The 17,399-nt window shown below is 36.0% G+C and overlaps 1 protein-coding gene across 1 annotated transcript in view; it reads left to right on the top strand.

Moving 5' to 3' along the window:
* MKX (mohawk homeobox) overlaps nt 1–17,399 on the top strand; it is a 71,378-nt gene that overhangs the window by 11,546 nt on the left and 42,433 nt on the right. The window lies entirely within an intron of this gene.

Here is a 17,399-nt window from a genome sequence, read left to right on the forward strand (position 1 = left end):
CAACAGGTAGGAGGGATGTAACTACTACTTAGACTGCCATTACTGTTACTATTACACATACTAACGTAACCGCAACTCAACTTTACTGTTATAATTACACACACGGCCAACATCATTTTATTGAGTAGTTATGATATGCTAGGCTCTATGCTAAATGCTATTCAAATGTTACTACATTTAGTTCTTAGCATATCAAGGAGGCTGATATGTGACCCATATGACTTTATAAAGGGATTTAAATTTGGCTTTTTAAATATACCCTTCAGCTTATCTAGCCAGAAATCTGATTTTTCAAGTGCCTACAAATGTGTACAAGATACATTATCTCTGAGGATTCAAAGAAAAATCTCAATATACTTTTAAAGACTTAATATCATTTTTGTTTGCATCTCCAACTCCAACAATGAAAATACTCCAAACATTTTGAAATACAAAAATAGTCTTGTAAATAATGATTGGGTGTAGGAAAAAGTAAAAAATGCAATAAAAGACTATTTAGCTAATAGCAAAAAATTTAAAACTACATATTAACATCTAACTAATATGATTAGAGCAGAACTTGGAAGTAATTTAGAGCTTTATGAATGTTAATTTACAGAGAAAGGAAAATAACTTATTCAAGTACAGATAATTGAAAATAATTTTTTTAAAAAAAAGGTAAAATGGAAAGCTGAAAAATAGATAAATGAATCAAGAAGTCACTCTTTGAAAGCAATAGTAAAGGAGATAAGCAAAAATTTGCACTAGTTAAATTTGAAAATGAGAAAGGAGATATAGCAAAGCAATCATATAGGTATTAAGCAATATTATTAAAATTATGATGAAATACTATGAATAATTATTTACAAAATGCTGTTTATGAATATGTAGGTGAAATGAGTTGCTATTTTTCACATAGATTAAATTATAAACTTATAATAAGAAAAGTTTTAAATCACCACTAATTCAGGATAAATTAAGGTTTTAGTAAATCTGCTTCCCTAAACACATGATTTGATAGACTCATTGGATTTCTTTCAAACTTTGAAGAAATAATTAATTTCCATGCTTATACATTTTCTCTGAAACATATAAAATTATGGGAAGTATCTCAGTTTTTTAAAAAAATGTGAATGTCATCTAAATCCCAAACTAGATTAAAATAGCATAAAAGTCAAAATTGTTATTTATGATACTGATATTGACTATGAAACAACATGAGAAATATTGATAATGTGATGTTAAGTGAAAAACAATTTAAAATTGTGGGAACACTGAATACAATTATAACAATACAAGTGTGTATAGACAAAAAAAGATTTTTGGAAATAATAAAAAATAATTTTGATTAGGTAATTGAAAGTCTACTATTTTTTAAAAATTCCTTATAAATTTCTTTTTGTTGCCCAGTAAAAACAAGGTCATATTTCTATGAAATTTACCCAGTGTACTGAGTCTTCTGAAAATGCATGCTTTTTCAGAGGAAACAAAATAAAAAATTAAAGCAGGAATAGCATGCCTGTATATTTGATGCTTTTCAAAGTTAAATACCTTCGCCATTTATTTCTACTAAAACATTCCATGGCCAAGTTCTATTTTTACATAAAAACGTATTTTTTAGTTGCTCAAGCAATGAGAAAGCAGCCTAGACACGTAAACTTCTGGGTTTTTATGCATGTTTATAAACTTTAAAAGAATTTTTTAAATTTTTTGATTCTGTGGATGGAGAATTAAGAAAGACTGGTGGTATAACACTGGTCGGCAAAATTTCTGACCAAAACAATAAATGGCTGTCGTCTTCTATGGGAACTGAGTGACAGCAGAGCTGCAGCTGGGTTAGCACTCTTGCATAAGGAGTAGAACAGGGGATTTTAATAAATACTTTCTGAACAACTGCTATGGTTTTCTCTGGCATACAGACTTACTTTGAATTCCTTTAATTCCTTCTGGTTATATCTTTTTTTCCCTCACCTAAATAGAAATCTTCTAAGTCTGCTATTAACACTACCCCCTTCCCAGTTCTATAGTAGTGCAAATATTTCGAATTTTAAATTATTTTCAAGAATTGATCACTTTAAATACAATTTATTAGTTTATCTGTGCTAAAAAATGTATCTATTTTTTCATCCATTTTTTTTGTAAAAGAGTTGCTATCTCATGATGCATTTTAAAGGAATTGGTGTATGGAAGGATAATGTATTACTGTATTTAATTTCACTGGTTTTTGTTAAGTTTTATCAGGGAGAAGCCAGGAAGGTTATAAAGTAGTAATCCTAATTGAAGATATTACTAGATACCATCAAAGTAGATACATTTAAATTGATTTTATATAGGCATTAAATATTTCTCTGTAATCTGCAGTCTCCCACAACATGCAGAAAAAAAATGTTCTTTTTTTTTGAGGGGGATAATAAATATTGGTTATTTATATAACTCAATAAATATCGGTTAAACATTTCTGACAGCAGCAATTATAACATGAGAAATTATCAGAATTATTAAGGTCATTGATTTTAAATATAGTTAAGTAATACTCAAGAAAATTTAGTCACTCAGTGCTATCCGCTGAATTAAGTCATCCAAATTAAAACTGCAACTCGTTTTCATCATGTTGGGTTAACAGATGACAGTTTTCAGGTATTTGATAGAGTGAATTCCCATTACAAGCTGACTTCCAGGCCTCAGTATCAGGGAAAAATCAGGCAAGTCTTGAAATAAAATGTGTGACTTCCCCCTCTTCTTTTGCTTGGCTTGAGGACAATTCCCTATTCTGTTCTTTCTTTTTGCAGCTCACAAATGATCAACTTTTAAGTGGCTAGTACATTCTGAGCCCTACTGCTCTGCTGGTGTATAATTCATAAATTTAACCTCTCCCACGAGACTTCATCTTATTAAACTGTCTAAAATCCCTCTTAATAATACACACCTGGTGTCTACTTGACTGAAGTGAATATCCCTGAAGAAATAGAGATTTTTATTGAGAGGTGGGGGGTGGGGGGGAAGGTCATTTATTTGGTACATGGAACACTTTGGGAAGTAGATAGAATCCATTTGGATGGCTTGCCACAATTGGAGCAAAATAAGAAAATGAGGCTTTTTGGTGACTGAGGAAAGAGGAACTAGGAAGTAGAAAGAAATTTGGGAGAATGACAAAAGCTAAATACCATTTCCAAACATTTTTTCTTGGCTAATGATGACTCACAAAGGAAGAGATGTTTCTTTTTCCCTCTCTTTCTGTATGTCATATACTTTAGAATTTAAGCTGGTATCAATGGTAGCAAAACTTTGGTATGCTCATGACTTCATGAACCATTGAATTAGTCTGGAATTTAACCTTAATTTATAGCATAGTTTGGAGAATTACATTCTCAGTTCTAAACAACTGAGTTAACAGATAGTTTTCAGGAACACAATCCATTCATATACAAGGTGCTCTTTTGTGTATTCATTCAACACAAAAAAAGTTTATTGAGACTCAGTCCCTCCAGGCCCTGTTGTAGGCTCACTGAAGCCCTATGTTTTGTGTTAGCCTACTCATCACAGAAATTGTAGTTGAATGAAGCAGAAGAAAGATTTAAAGAGATGCTTTGGCAGATGTTTTTGAACAGTGAATAATCACTCCTAGTTTATGTTTCATCAATTTTAGGTTTTCTGTAGCCTAAAGAAAGTCACATGGCATTTGAGAGAAGACTTCCTCAAAAGCCAGATGTTAATGATGGTATGTTTCTGTGTGGCGATGACCTTGAACAACATGGGTTTGAACTGCACAGGTCCATCCTTTCAACTCAGTAATTTTAGGATTTTTTTCAATAAACACTGTAAATATATTTTCTCTTTTGAATGGTTTTCTTAGTAACATTTTATTTCCTCTACCTCATTTTATTGTAAGAATACAGTATATAATACACATGACATAAAAATTATGTATTAATCAACTGTTTATGTTATCGTAAGGGTTCTAGTCAACAGTAGACTACTAATAGTGAAGTTTTGGGGGACTTACAAGTTATATGTGGATTTTCGACTGCATGGGGCTTTGGCGACCCTAACCTCCATGTTGTTCAAGGGTCAACTGTATATTCTAGGTTTTTCTTTGGGGTTTTGTTGATCAGTAAGTCTACTTTCTACACTTTTTATTTTTTTAACTTTTATTTCCCTTTTTGTGCTTGTCACTTCCTTATTTTTAGTGAAAGAATTGTGCTTTGGATTATTCCAGATATTCTTTCCCTAGCATGCAAATACATGACTGTCGAGCTACTCCAGCAGAGAACCCTAAAACCCTCTATCCGGGGCCCAGCTAGGGTACTTGAAAGGTTATCCAATTTCTTGTATCCTTACTACAAAAATACAGTTACCTCCTTTCAAACATCATCTATGAATGAGGCATTCCTCATAAATGAAATTTCTAGATAGAAATGTAAGTACCGATTTTTTAAATGTAGGATTTCTGCTCTCCTAAACTTACAGTATCAAACATAGCATGTGGAGGGTGCATCAATGTCTCTCTTCTCTAATCTCCTTCCTACTGCTTCTTATATGTTGTTCCATCCTTTCAACTCAGTAATTTTAGGATGACCATAACCCTAAACTTGCCTCTAACTCCTTTGTATATAAAAATGGTGACTTTCTGATTGCCTTTTAAAAAGGGATCTTTTCTAATTACTTATTTTAAAGCAGCAATCTTTTAAATGAGATTTCAAGAAATTCTGACCGTTGGATAGGCCTGGGGTTACTATGGAATTATAAAAACTTAAGCATTGTTCTAAATACCAGAGAGTCTTCAATATTTATCAGTGATGGTGATGGGAAAACACATTCACATAGACTATTTCTGAAATTAAAATTAACTTGATTTTTGAAAAGTAAGTATTTTTATGGATTTACTTGCACAATTTAAATGAAACGTTTATGTTTTCCACCTACTATTAAAAATTGAGAGATTAGTGGCAGACAAAAATAGAAAATATTAGCATGAGCAGTTTGCTGGCTCCTCCTGGGGTTTTTGTTGTTTGGTATCATGTGAGAGCCTGACAAAACGTAATTGTAGACGCTGAAACTCACAGCCCCTTTTAACAATGTGACTTACAAACAAACTGAAAGTATATGGCAGCTCAGTTGACAAAATGTCCACGTTTTTTAGGTCTGTGTTTGACCCTGACAGTGTCGGTCCTTTTATGTTGTATTTCCTCCCGGTGACACCTCGCATGATATAACACTAATTTCACATTTGTGTGAATTAGACAAATTGCTTTCTGAAATGCAACTGCATCTTCTTTCTTCTGTTGTGCTGATTCCACTGCCATGTACATATTAAAGCTTGTTGAGGTGCTGAAACGGCGTTTTATTCATTTTTATAGTCCCACTAGCTCTTAGTGCAGTACCTTTCATGTATTTGTCCATAACTGTTTCTTAAATGAATGGGTTAGTGTTTTATTGATTTAGTCTGTCTATCCCTGAAGTCGTAGAAGACATTTTAATGTACATATGTTTATCTCTGTGAACATGATAAGAGAAAGAAAATGGTACTAAATAACTTTCAGTGGGTCAAGAAGAAAAGGCAAATACAAAAAGTTAAAACCAGAGGGGAAAAATTAAATAAAATGTAGCTTAAAATCATGAGATGTTTAAGAGATTAAAAGTTTTAAAATTTAGAAAATATAAAATGAAATTAAGCAGATTTTTAAGTAAAAGAGTGACTTTCAAGAAAATGCAAGGGTGATAAAATCCACCAAAGAATAAAAAGTACAGCAGATAGACAAAAATAAGTGGAGCCTTAGTGTTTTCGACTTCATTAAGTAATGATATCTTTGTGCATATCGAGTGCACAGCCTTGCAGGTGAGACTTAAGAAACAAAGCACAGATTTAGATCTACTGATTTAACACTTCTTCACATTCACTCTCAGTGTTAGCATGGCAGCTTTAACTTTTTCAGAATCAGTATTTTTATTATTTTTTAAAGCCTTTTAATTGAGTTTTAGAGAGAGAGAAAGGGAGAGAGAAACATTGATGTGAGAACAACATCAATCAGCTGCGTCCTGCACGCCCCCTCTCCTCCCACTGAGGATCGAGCCCCCAACCCAGCATGCCCTGACTAGGAATCAAACCGGAAACATTTCCGTACACAGGACTATGCTTAACCAACTGAGCCACACCAGCCAGGGCAAGTATTTTTAATCATATGACAGAACTGGAGAGAGTCTACACAGAAATTTTACATTTTCTCTTTCCTCCTCTCGTGAGAATAAAGATCCCACACATTTTACACATATTCCTGTAAAAAAAAAAAACCCCAACAAATTTATCAATATGAAATTTTGATTCTGCATGTATTCACTATATTTTGGCATTACTGTCTACTGGCATTAAATCAATTGCAATTGATTTTCTGATACTCCATGAATTTCAAACTTACTGGAGCTGTCAGTCACATCCTGGTACAATTTCATAGAAGTGCTTGTTCATGTTATTATATTTAAGACTGTGTCAGTATTTCCATTCAGAGAGGTTTTTTTCATTCCCAAGGGCCTCTAAATAAGTTATAAAAAATCAAGCCAAACTCAAAGTTGGCATAAAGGGCCCTTTTTTCTCCTTCTCCTATGTATAATGAATATAGGTGCATAACTCTCACTAATTCTATATTTAGTCAGGTTTGTAAACTCTTTACACACCGACAAGACCAAATAAGATCTGTTGACACCTCTCCAGTCCAGTACTAAAAAGGATGTAAAAGGTTTTACTGTCTGTGAAAATAACAAGGCAATCTATTTAATGAATACGGAAGTGGTTTCTTTCCTTTCTTTTTTGGTTCAACGTAGTTAGTTTTTCCTTTCTGCCTCCCTACTTTGTTTCTAAAATTAAACAGATACTTTTCCAGGTCAAAATTTGTCTTGTTGATGTAATAGAATTTTTACTCAGGTAAATATTAGTTTCTTCCAGTTCAGAATTTTTGTACTTTTCAATTTGGGAAATTTGTGTTCTTGTTTTCTATTAGAAATTATATAATTTATAATTGTGCTTTGAGAAATCAATGTAATAATAATAATAATAATTTTGTTCACTTTGCCCAATTTCTTTCACAAAACTTGAATTTTTTAGTTTTCAGGTTAGATGAAGCATGGCATGTTTAAATAGCTCCTGCATAATAACCTTTTCCTCCCTTTCTTCTTTGTTATCCAATTTCTCTACTTTTCGTTGTACTAAAAAGGGAAATAGCCAAGGATTTTATAAATCCAGCCCTGAATTTTAAAGGGTCCTCTACTTCAGCCTTTAATTTGCAGATTAGAAAATTGCTTTGGACTCTTCACTAAGCATCAGAATTGTTGGGTCTTTGAATATGAGCTTTTTGGTCTGGTGGAGCTGTGCCTGATCCCAGTACAGTAAGTCTAATTGCTTTTGGCAATTTCAGGTGTTTAATTGACTTTTACTTAAAAAATACTTAAATCACGAGTGTTGAACTTTTGAGAATTTAGGCAAGGTGTGAGTGCATTTTTAAAAATGTCTCTCTTTAATGGCTGCAATAGAAAGATCTTCACACATGTTGATAGGTAGTAGGTTGTAATAGACATACACCTGAGGATCATCCTAAGGGAAACTGGCATGGTTTGCGGAAGATCCCAAACAGTTAATACTCCTGTGGGGTGTGTGTGTGTGTGTGTGTGTGTGATTGAGTCGCGGGGTAGGAGTAAGTAATAGAAATTGAACATAGCTGGAGAAAGCAGCTTTTGAAAATGACCAGTGGTATCTTCCCTCTGCCTTGTGCATACACTAGAGACATTGAGTCATTACCTGAAGGTGCTCAGAAAAAATGTGAGTGATAATGACAACCCACTTGGAAAGTGGTGCTGGGAAGATAGATTAGTCTCAGCCTTAAGTAATAATATCAGTCATCCACTTCTAACAATTTTGAGTCTGCCCAGGCAGAAAAGCCAGTTGTGTAGCATTTTTTGTGCCCAGTAGGACATCATGGTGCAGGATACACTGATGTGTTTCGGCGTCAACGTCACCTTTAACATTTCCTCGGTGAGGCACGTCACTAAATGTACCGAGGAAAAGCTTACTGTGGCACAGATTTGGGTAACACCTTTACGATGGCACTGTGGCCAGGGTGTTCTCAAGTGCATGCTGTGCCTTCCACAATCACCAAACTGCAGGTCGGGTCAAAACAGCCTCTTGCCCGCTGACTTCAGTGCTTTGAAGCATCTTTGGCACAGTGACCAAGATGGACATTTTTGACAGAAAGACTGTGTTCCCTCTTTGGTACCATTATATATGAATATATATATATCAGTGTATATATACCATACCCAAAGGCAATTTTGCCTTTTGATCAAGTTTCATTTAGATAAAAAAATAATAAAATTTCTCAAAATACTAATTTTAAGAAGAATATTTTGTTAAAATAAAATTAAACAACAACAATGAAAATGAAACCTTTTAAAGCGCTGAAAGGTGGTCCGAGACAACCGTTCATAAAGTGTGATTTCCAAGAAACAGTTTGTTTTTTGAGTTTTCACATCGTTGCCTGTATATTTAAAATTTAGGGCTACTGGTCCCTTCGATTGAGCCAGACTCAGGTTATGGTGGACAAAGCTCTCAGTATGGCAGAGACATTTCAAGTAAGAATGCCCTGTTCTGCCAAGACTGTCATTATGACACTAAAATGTACCCTTTTGCTAAGGGCCAAAATTCAGTGTTTGTCCTTCCAGTTTCTACACTGATTTAGACAACAGATGCTGAAAAGGCAAAGTGGTATTTAGGATCATTTGTCACATGGCTTTAGGACAAGAGGATGGCTACCTGGCAAGAGTGAGAATTCCTTAAATGTTACTGGGTCTTACATTTCTAAGCGTAAAATCTCCGGCCAAAAGTTGCTTGGTGCCATGTGCCTTTGCTGTGATGTCTTTGCCCAGCACAAAGCTGGGTGGTTGCAACACTGTGACTGCTTGAGAATCCACATAACCTTTACTTGTTTGCAGCTGAGGTTGAGGGCTATTATTGTGCATTTTCTCCTACCGTTATCTCAGTTGCATTTATTCTTGCTGTACATTTTTCTCCTTTAATTATCTTCTAAGCTGCTAAATCTATGCAGCTAGATCAAGGGTTTTTTTCACAACCTGTCCAGTGCAATTGGTCTTGTTTTCACTTTTATTGTGTCTTCCGGGTTTTTTATTTAAGATCTTTTCAGAAATATGGCACTACTTCAGATTTACTCGTAATCCATGGGGCCTCCAGTTGATCTAACCTGTGTACTTTTATCTTTCAGAACATAATTTTTAATTTATTTTTTTCTTAAAATGTACTTTTAAATGAATAAACATAAATTATCTGGAATAGTAATTCTCAACTATCTTGAAAGGTGTTTGAGGACTATTTCATCGTTACTATGATTGAAGCAGTAAAATTTAGTTTATAGTTACAATAATTTTCCTTTCATTAGGAAAATATTAAAAGGCTCAACTTTATGATTTCATGACATAGTACCAATCCCCAAATACCGTTCCTAATCCCCACCCCCTAACACACATACTCAGTGAAATATTATTAGGAAGCTCAGAGAAAAAGCAAAATGACAAATGATCTATGTTCTGTTTGACCTCAGCCTCTCTCTAGGGTGCTTTAATTAAAATGATAGTATAAAGGTCTGGGTAGAGGATCAATTGGAGCAATACAAGTTTAATCTATATTTTGATAACATAATTAAATTTTGTTGAATTTCTGCTGCTTTATCTGTGGTTTACTGGGCCCAGATTTTCTCTCCAGTCAGTTTCCTTGTCTGACCTGAAATTACCCATATGTAGATGAGGCCACAGGAAGTTATAATGTGCAAAAGCAGGGAGGTTTGCCTTAGAAAGCAGGAGCTTGGGATCCAGCCACCACTGCTAACAATTGGGTGTGTATTCTAAGGCAAGTCCCTTTATTAACAAGGACTTTCAGTTCCTTTAGCTATAGAATGAGGGCAGGTGACGAGATAATCCACAAATAACTTATTACCCCTGATAATCTGAGATTCTGTGAAATGTACAGGAGGAGAAGGAAGCCCACAGTTTACAGAAAGTCATAGTTAAATGCATACCTTATTATCTCTATTGGAAACGGAACTTGGGCTCTGAGTAACAGGACAGGGACATTTCCAAGGAGCATGTGGAGCATAGCAACAGCATTGGCAGATAAGGATCCTGGGTTAGAGGCTAAGAAGGGAGAGGGCTCGGGGTAACACCTGTCAATGTGTTCCCCCCAAAATTGATAGTCAGTTGTCCTAACACAATTTATTGAGTACATCCTCCTTTCCTTACTGATTTGAAGTTCTACCTTTATTATATACTAACTTTCTTTGTGTGTGTCTATTTCTATGCTCTAATGTATTCCATCAAACTTTTAAAATATTTCCATATCAAATAGTATACTGTTCCCATGACTGTAGCTTTATTGTGCATTTTGACATATAGGATATGTTTACTTTTACTTTAAAAAAATATTCTCATGTAGGTTCTTGAATTTACTTTTCTAGTTGAACTTTGAGTAAGTTTGACAAGTTTTTAAAAATTCTTGGAAATTAATTTGGGATTGCATTGAATGCATATATTATTTTTTATCCTTATTATATCAGGTCTTCTCACTCAGGAACATGGCCTATTTCTCCATTTCTTCTGATCATCTTTCCTGATACAATACATTTTTACAGTTTTCTGTACATAGGGTTTACATATTTCTCATTGTTAATTACTAGATATTTTATTTTGTTGTTCTTATTGTTTCTATTGTAGATGACTTCTTGTCTGTTACATTTATAATAGCTAGCACTGATATATGGGAAATCTGTTGAGTTTTGTATATTTTTCTTGTATCCAGTTGGATTGTCAAAGAACACACAAACATTTGATCTTCAAATAGTAATGGTTTTATGTACTTAGCTCTTTCTCCCTTTTTCCTTTTCTCTCTCCCTCCAGTTATAACATTGTAAGAGGTTTTCCAAAACAATGTTGAGTATTAGAAGTGATGACAGACATTAAAGGAAATTTTTCTTATATTTTACCATTAAGCATAATGTTTGCAGGATGTTTCTGATATAATCGCTTTATTAAGTGAAGGGATTCTCCTTCCATTCCTAGATTATTTAATAAGAGATTTTCTCCACTCCCCAATACACACATAATTAAATAAGCTATTGCATTTATCAAATTCTTTTTCCACAATTTTAAGACTATCATCTAATTGTCCTCTTTTAATCTGTTTATATAGAGTACATTTCCTAGTGTTTGTCATTGAGTTTTTGGAAAAAATCTATTTCATCACAATATATTATTCTTTTAACATATTTTTGAATTGTTTATTAACATTTTATTTTAGTAATTTTATGTCAAAATTCTCAAGTGAGATTTGTCTATGATTTTCTTTCTTTTTTCTAAGCTCTTCTTGCACAATTTTCCTATTAGAGTTGTCCTGTCTTGTGGAATGATCTAGAAAGTATTTAATCTTTTTCTACTCTGGTAAAGTTTAAATAAAGTATGGATGAGCTCTTCCTGATATCTTGAAGGTTTGAAATTATCTTGGCTTAGGATTTCTTGGTTCTCTACTTTTTCTTTCACATTTTCCTTTCTCCTCCCACCCCCCTGCCCTTCCTTCTATGTTATGAACACATTTCTCAACTTTATCCTTTAATTTAGTCTTCAATTTTTCCCCTTCCATTTTAGTTTTGCTAACTTGTTTTCACTTTCCAAGAACATCTTGTTTTCTTATGGCTCCTTTTTCATACCATCTATGACCGCTGTAGAGATTAGAATTTACCTGAATCTTGACTCTACACCTCTTAATGGTCTCACTGCCTTTGCTAGAAGCTGTCTTTAGATGGGTCCCCCAACTTGCTTTAAAAATCTGTAGAAACTGTGTCCTGGGGTCAGATGACTCAGTGGCACTCTATAGACTCAGGAGGAAAGGCATGACATAGGTCTTTTGATGTCTGTCCCTTAATGGTAACCTTCATGATTCTCCTCATGGATCACTTACTGTCTATGAACTGCTGACTCGGAATACCTTCTGTGCCCTGTTGGGAGAAGCAGCTCACACTCTACCATGGTCTTGCTGTCCATCTATTTTGAGTTCTCTGCTCCAATTTCTTCACTAACTTGATGCCATACGCATTTCATCTTTCAAGAATTTCTCAACTTTTCTGATTTGGTGATGGTACCCTATCTTGTTTTCAAGCATTGCTAGGTATTTATTTGTTTTTAAATTTTCATCCTGCAATTTTAATGGAATTTTGACAGAAGTAAATAAAGCTTATTTAGTGTACCAGCTTAAAGGGAATGCTGTAATATACACTTTTAGTGAATTATTTCCTTTGTTTCTGAGAGTTTTTAGTGGTAACTTGCACACATTCAGAGCTATGTACAGATTCTGAATATCAGAATAATTAATTTATAGTAATTATCTATAGAATGGAGCATGGGAACTCCTAAAAATTCCTGATAGGTTTCATGTACATAAACATGGCACATTTTGATGGGTAAGGTTTTCTAAAGTATAGTGCTTGAAGCAAAACACTAAATACAATTTAAATAAATATGTATGCAATTATCTATATAATAAAAGCCTAACAGACTGTTACAGCAGAACGACCAGTCGCTATGATGTGCACTGACCACCAGGGGGCAGACACTCAATGCAAGAGCTGCCCCCTGGTGGTCAGTGCGCTCCCACAGGGGGAGTGCCGCTCAGCCAGAAGCCGGGCTCACGGCTGGTGAGCGTAGTGGTGGTGGTGGGAGCCTCTCCCGACTCCGTGGCAGCACTAAGGAGCAGCGAGCTGAGCAGTAAGAAGCAGTGAACAGGCAGGTGGTAAGGAGCAAGGGGTCCCGGACATGCCCTGGGGCGTCCCAGACTGTGAGAGGGCACAGGCCGGGCTGCAGGACACACACCCCCCCCCTCCAGTGCAAGAATTTCATGGTACTTGGCAGCCGTGCACCTAATAAATACTATACTTTTGAAATGTGATTAGAATCCCAATGAATACTGTTTTACTCTGTAGTTAAGCATGTGGCAGGGCATGCTAGAAGTGACATTTCTTTCTTCCTTCTGGTGGAAAATTTAAGTTCTTTGTTTGAGTGAGTAGTGTTGGGAATTTTTAAGTAAAAACAAGGAGCTAGGAATTTTATTTCTTTTTGCCAATCTTTCCTTCAAGCAAAATTATCAGTTAATGGAGAATTAAATAATAATATGCTTTATATATTTTTTTCCTTTTCATACTTGGATTATTTTAATAATTTTAATTAGTGCTACAAATATACTTAATTAAAGTTAAACATCAAAATAAAATGATACAATGGAAAGGAAAGGGTTATCATGTTTCAAAACATTATATCAATAAAGTACATATTTAAATTTGCATATTAAATTTATTTCAAAGATGTCAAAATATCTTGGTTTTCTTTTCATTTTTCTCTCTCCCTCTCTTCCTCCCTCCCTCCCTCTTTCTTTCCTTTTCTGTTTAATCAATAAAGTGCATTGTCTTTGTTCAAGGCTTTGTTGTCCAGATTCTTCCTTGGTTTGTTCCACTGCAGCTGAGCTGACTGAATATTTTGCAGTATTTCTATGTTTCTGGAACTGGTGGACTGACCACAAAGTACTTTTCTATGAGTTTTTCTTTCTTCCCTCAGGGATATGCTTGATTGTCCAGCTGTCAACATGTGGAAACTGTGCTGTTTACATAGCAATGAATTTAAAATGGGTCACTGTTCCCAATATCTTTCTGAGAGCAGCACCCACTTTTATTGGAGCACCAAACATTTCCAGAGCCCGCACGGTGACCTTATTGTCAATGTATTAGACAGTGCTATACTGGCTGGGTCTGTCCCTGGGTTGTGTAGCTATGCCTTGGTACACCCTTTGAATGACTAGAATCATTTTGATGAGGCCAAGAGCTTTTCATGTTATCACTACTTGAACTCCCCATTGGGCAACCAACTAAACAGCAGATATCCAAACCTAATTCTTAGCCAGTCAAGGCTTTTCCTAGAATATATAGATTTGAAGGGTGTCCTTTTTTGATGATCTTCTACATCCTCTGTTGGAGATGCTAATGAGCAGCAGCATATCCAAAACTTACTCTAAGAAAATATTAAGTGAAGCCCTGAAACTCAGAAGGACAAGAGAAATGCCAGAAGGCCAGCTTGAGATAGTGGCACATACATTGCCAGGAATGGACAGCTTGTATGCCATAGTCAGGAATGGAGTATGTTGTTTTATAGTTAATTAACCATGACAGGTTCAAAAGTGATGGCTGTGGTTATACATCAAAGAATGGTTTTTATGCCTATGTATTGGTTTTCTATTGGTGCAAAACAAATTGCCACACAGGAGTGATAGGAGTGGGAGAGATTGGAAGACATCTGTAATACTGTCAACAATAAAATTAAAAAGCATATTATCACACACTTAGCAACTTATAACAATACCATTTATTACCTCGAGTCAGAAGGCTGGCACAGCATGACTGGATTCTCTGCTCAGAGTCTCACTAGGCTGACATCCAAGTGTCCCTCACACTGGACTCTTAGCTGGCAGCACCGGGAAAGAACCCACTGACTGGCTCATTTAGGCTGCTGGCATAATCCACTTCCTGTGGCTGTGGGACTGGCTTCCTTGCCTTTCAGCTTCTGGAGGCTGCCCTATGCCTTCTCTCTGGTCTCTGCATTTTCAAACTGGCAACAGCATGTTGAGTCCTTTTCACACTTGAGTCTCTCTGACTTCACCCCTGCACCTCCCGCCAGGAGAAATCTCTGCATTTAGAGGCTCGTGTGCTTACATTGAGCCCACCCCGAGTATCCAGGATAATCCCCCTATTTTAAGGTCAACTGATTGGTAATCTTAACTACATCTGCAAAGTCACCTTTAAGGTATAACATATTCACGGGGATATCCCACCAGATATCACTTGGCAGGGGAATTTTTAGATAAGGTTTTGCCCGTTCAACCTCAAATGTTTGGACACTAAGCATCATCATTATTAGTGTGATCTTTTCATTATAAAGTGTAAAAAATATACAGCTTTAAATGCTTTTTGTATGGATAGTTGGATAAACAGTAATCAAAGCTTGTCTAAATATGTTAGTTGAAATTTACATAATTATTTACATATGAGCCCCCCAAACCCACACATATGTATTTTCTTTATACATTCAGTTAATCTTGCTTTCCTTAAAAATACAGATATTTTGTCTCATAATATAAGGCAGACATCTTATGCAGGCCAGCATCAGACAATGTATTACTAAGGTTGATTGCTAGAAGGTTCCCAGTGGTATGATGAATGTTTACTACACATGGTAACAGCAACTGTCATTTACTGAGCATTTACTATGTGCCTGGCACTGTGCTTTACCTATATGTGTTATATCATTTAGTCCCCACAGTAACATTATGATGTAGGTATTACTATCCTTATTTTGAGGATGAGAGAATAGACTTCAGTGGCAGAATTTGCCCACATAAACTGTGATGCTGCAGAGCCAGGATTCAGACTCAGATCTGTTTGACTCTAAAACCTTGCTCTTGACATCTATCTACCTTTTGTTTTTGCTTTTTTGTTAATCCTCACCTGAGGATACCTTTTCATTGGTTTTTAGAGAGAGTGGAAGGGAGGGGGAGAGACAGAGAGAGAAACATCGATCTGAGAGAGACACATCGATTGGTTGCCTCCCGGATGTGCCTCGACCAGAGCCAGGGATCAAGCCTGCAATGGAGGTATGCACCCTTGATCGGAATTGAACCCGGGACCCTTCAGTTTGCAGGCCGATGTACTACCCACTGAGCAAAACTGGCCAGGGTGACATCTACCTTTTACTTTGTCTCAAACCTGGGGAAAGTGACAAAGATGGTAGTTTATCTTTGAGAGATCCTTCCACCTCCTTTTCTAAATTTCTTCTACCTCCAACGGCACCTATGTCCTATGCTATGTTCAATCCCCAGCCCAGACCAGGAGGTATTCTGCCTGCCCCTTCAATCCTCCAGAGTTAATGGTTATCCATGTCTCAATCAAACATTGCAGGGCAGCTGATACCTGTGAAGTGATACACAAGGGCATAATAATAACAATAATAATACCTGTCATAGTAGTCACACAATAATAGTAGTCATTGAGCATTCATCAAGCACCAGGCACTGTGTTAAGCACCTGACTTGCATTTTCTTAGTCCTCGTAACAACCCTGTAAAGCCACTCTCATTACTCCCATCTCCCACAGGGTATTTTGAAAGCAGAACTAGTAAATATTTAAGAGATTAAATGTGCTAGAGAGTTTAAAGAGAGCTTCCCTACCTCCTCTGGGCCATCCTAATCCTCCCCCCACCCCCATTCCAGAAGCTTAGGATCAGCCACATGCCACCTTCAGTCCAGAATCGATTTCATCGCCTCTATTTTCTTACTGCAGATCCCGTCTTTGAGTCCCGGTGTGGGCATTTGAGATGGTGCCATTAGGATGGGGCCTTCTTTGCAGGAGAGGCCAGGGCATTCTGGCCTTGGCTTCCCAGGAGGGAGCATGGAGCATCTGTGTAGAGAGGAGGGGAACCCAGTAGTCAGAGGGAGACCAGCTGCCGGAAGCAATCCTCCTTAGAGTTATGGAGTTTAAAAATGTGGTGAAGGAAGAGAAAGCAATCTCACAGAACAAAAGTTATAGGTCCCTTTATCAGGGGGAAGCTGTTCCTTTGGAAGGGACAGCAAATCTGTAGAGAAAACAAGCAGAACTATAGTCAGAATTCTTCCTGTAGTTTCCCGTGGCCCCAGAGTGCTGAGGGCAGGAGAGGAGGCAGCACCCGCCTGGATCCTGGTGTCCAGGCCTCCACTTACTGCCTTACCCATGGTGCATTTTATTGAAGGCTTCTACTTCAGACCACCCTAAATCCACAGAAAATAAAGTTGTGCCCTGAATTTCAGGATAGATACATTCCCAAAATTTGAGATTTAAATAGAATCATGTTTTAAGGACAGTATAGACACTTGATATTTTAAAATAATCCTGTCATGTACCCTTTAATTGTATGAACAATATAACTCAACTTCTGGGTTTTTTAAGTTTAGATTCTAAGATAGAGGGGTTTTCTTAAATTTAAGGTTAAACAATATCAACTGCCTTTTTTTCTTTTTACATCTGTCCTTGTGTCAGCAGTAATGCCTATTAAAATATTGTATCCTGGTCATAAAATGGAACTGAAATAACTGGAAAATATAATACTGAGTGTATGAACTGTGACTATCATAATTTTAAAACCACAAAAATGTTGTCTTTATGTGTGAGTGTATGCACTCAGTTTTTTTTTATTTTCCTATAACAATGAAGACTGATACTTGAGGAGAAGAATTAATATTTTTAAATTTCAAATGCTTACTCCAAAAATGGGACTCAACAGCATTCCTTAAAAAAAAAAAAGTA

Source organism: Myotis yumanensis, unplaced genomic scaffold, assembly GCF_028538775.1.
Source record: "Myotis yumanensis isolate MYYU_CA2020_CCGP unplaced genomic scaffold, mMyoYum1.0.hap1 SCAF_1, whole genome shotgun sequence".
In the NCBI taxonomy this organism is placed as follows: domain Eukaryota; kingdom Metazoa; phylum Chordata; class Mammalia; order Chiroptera; family Vespertilionidae; genus Myotis; species Myotis yumanensis.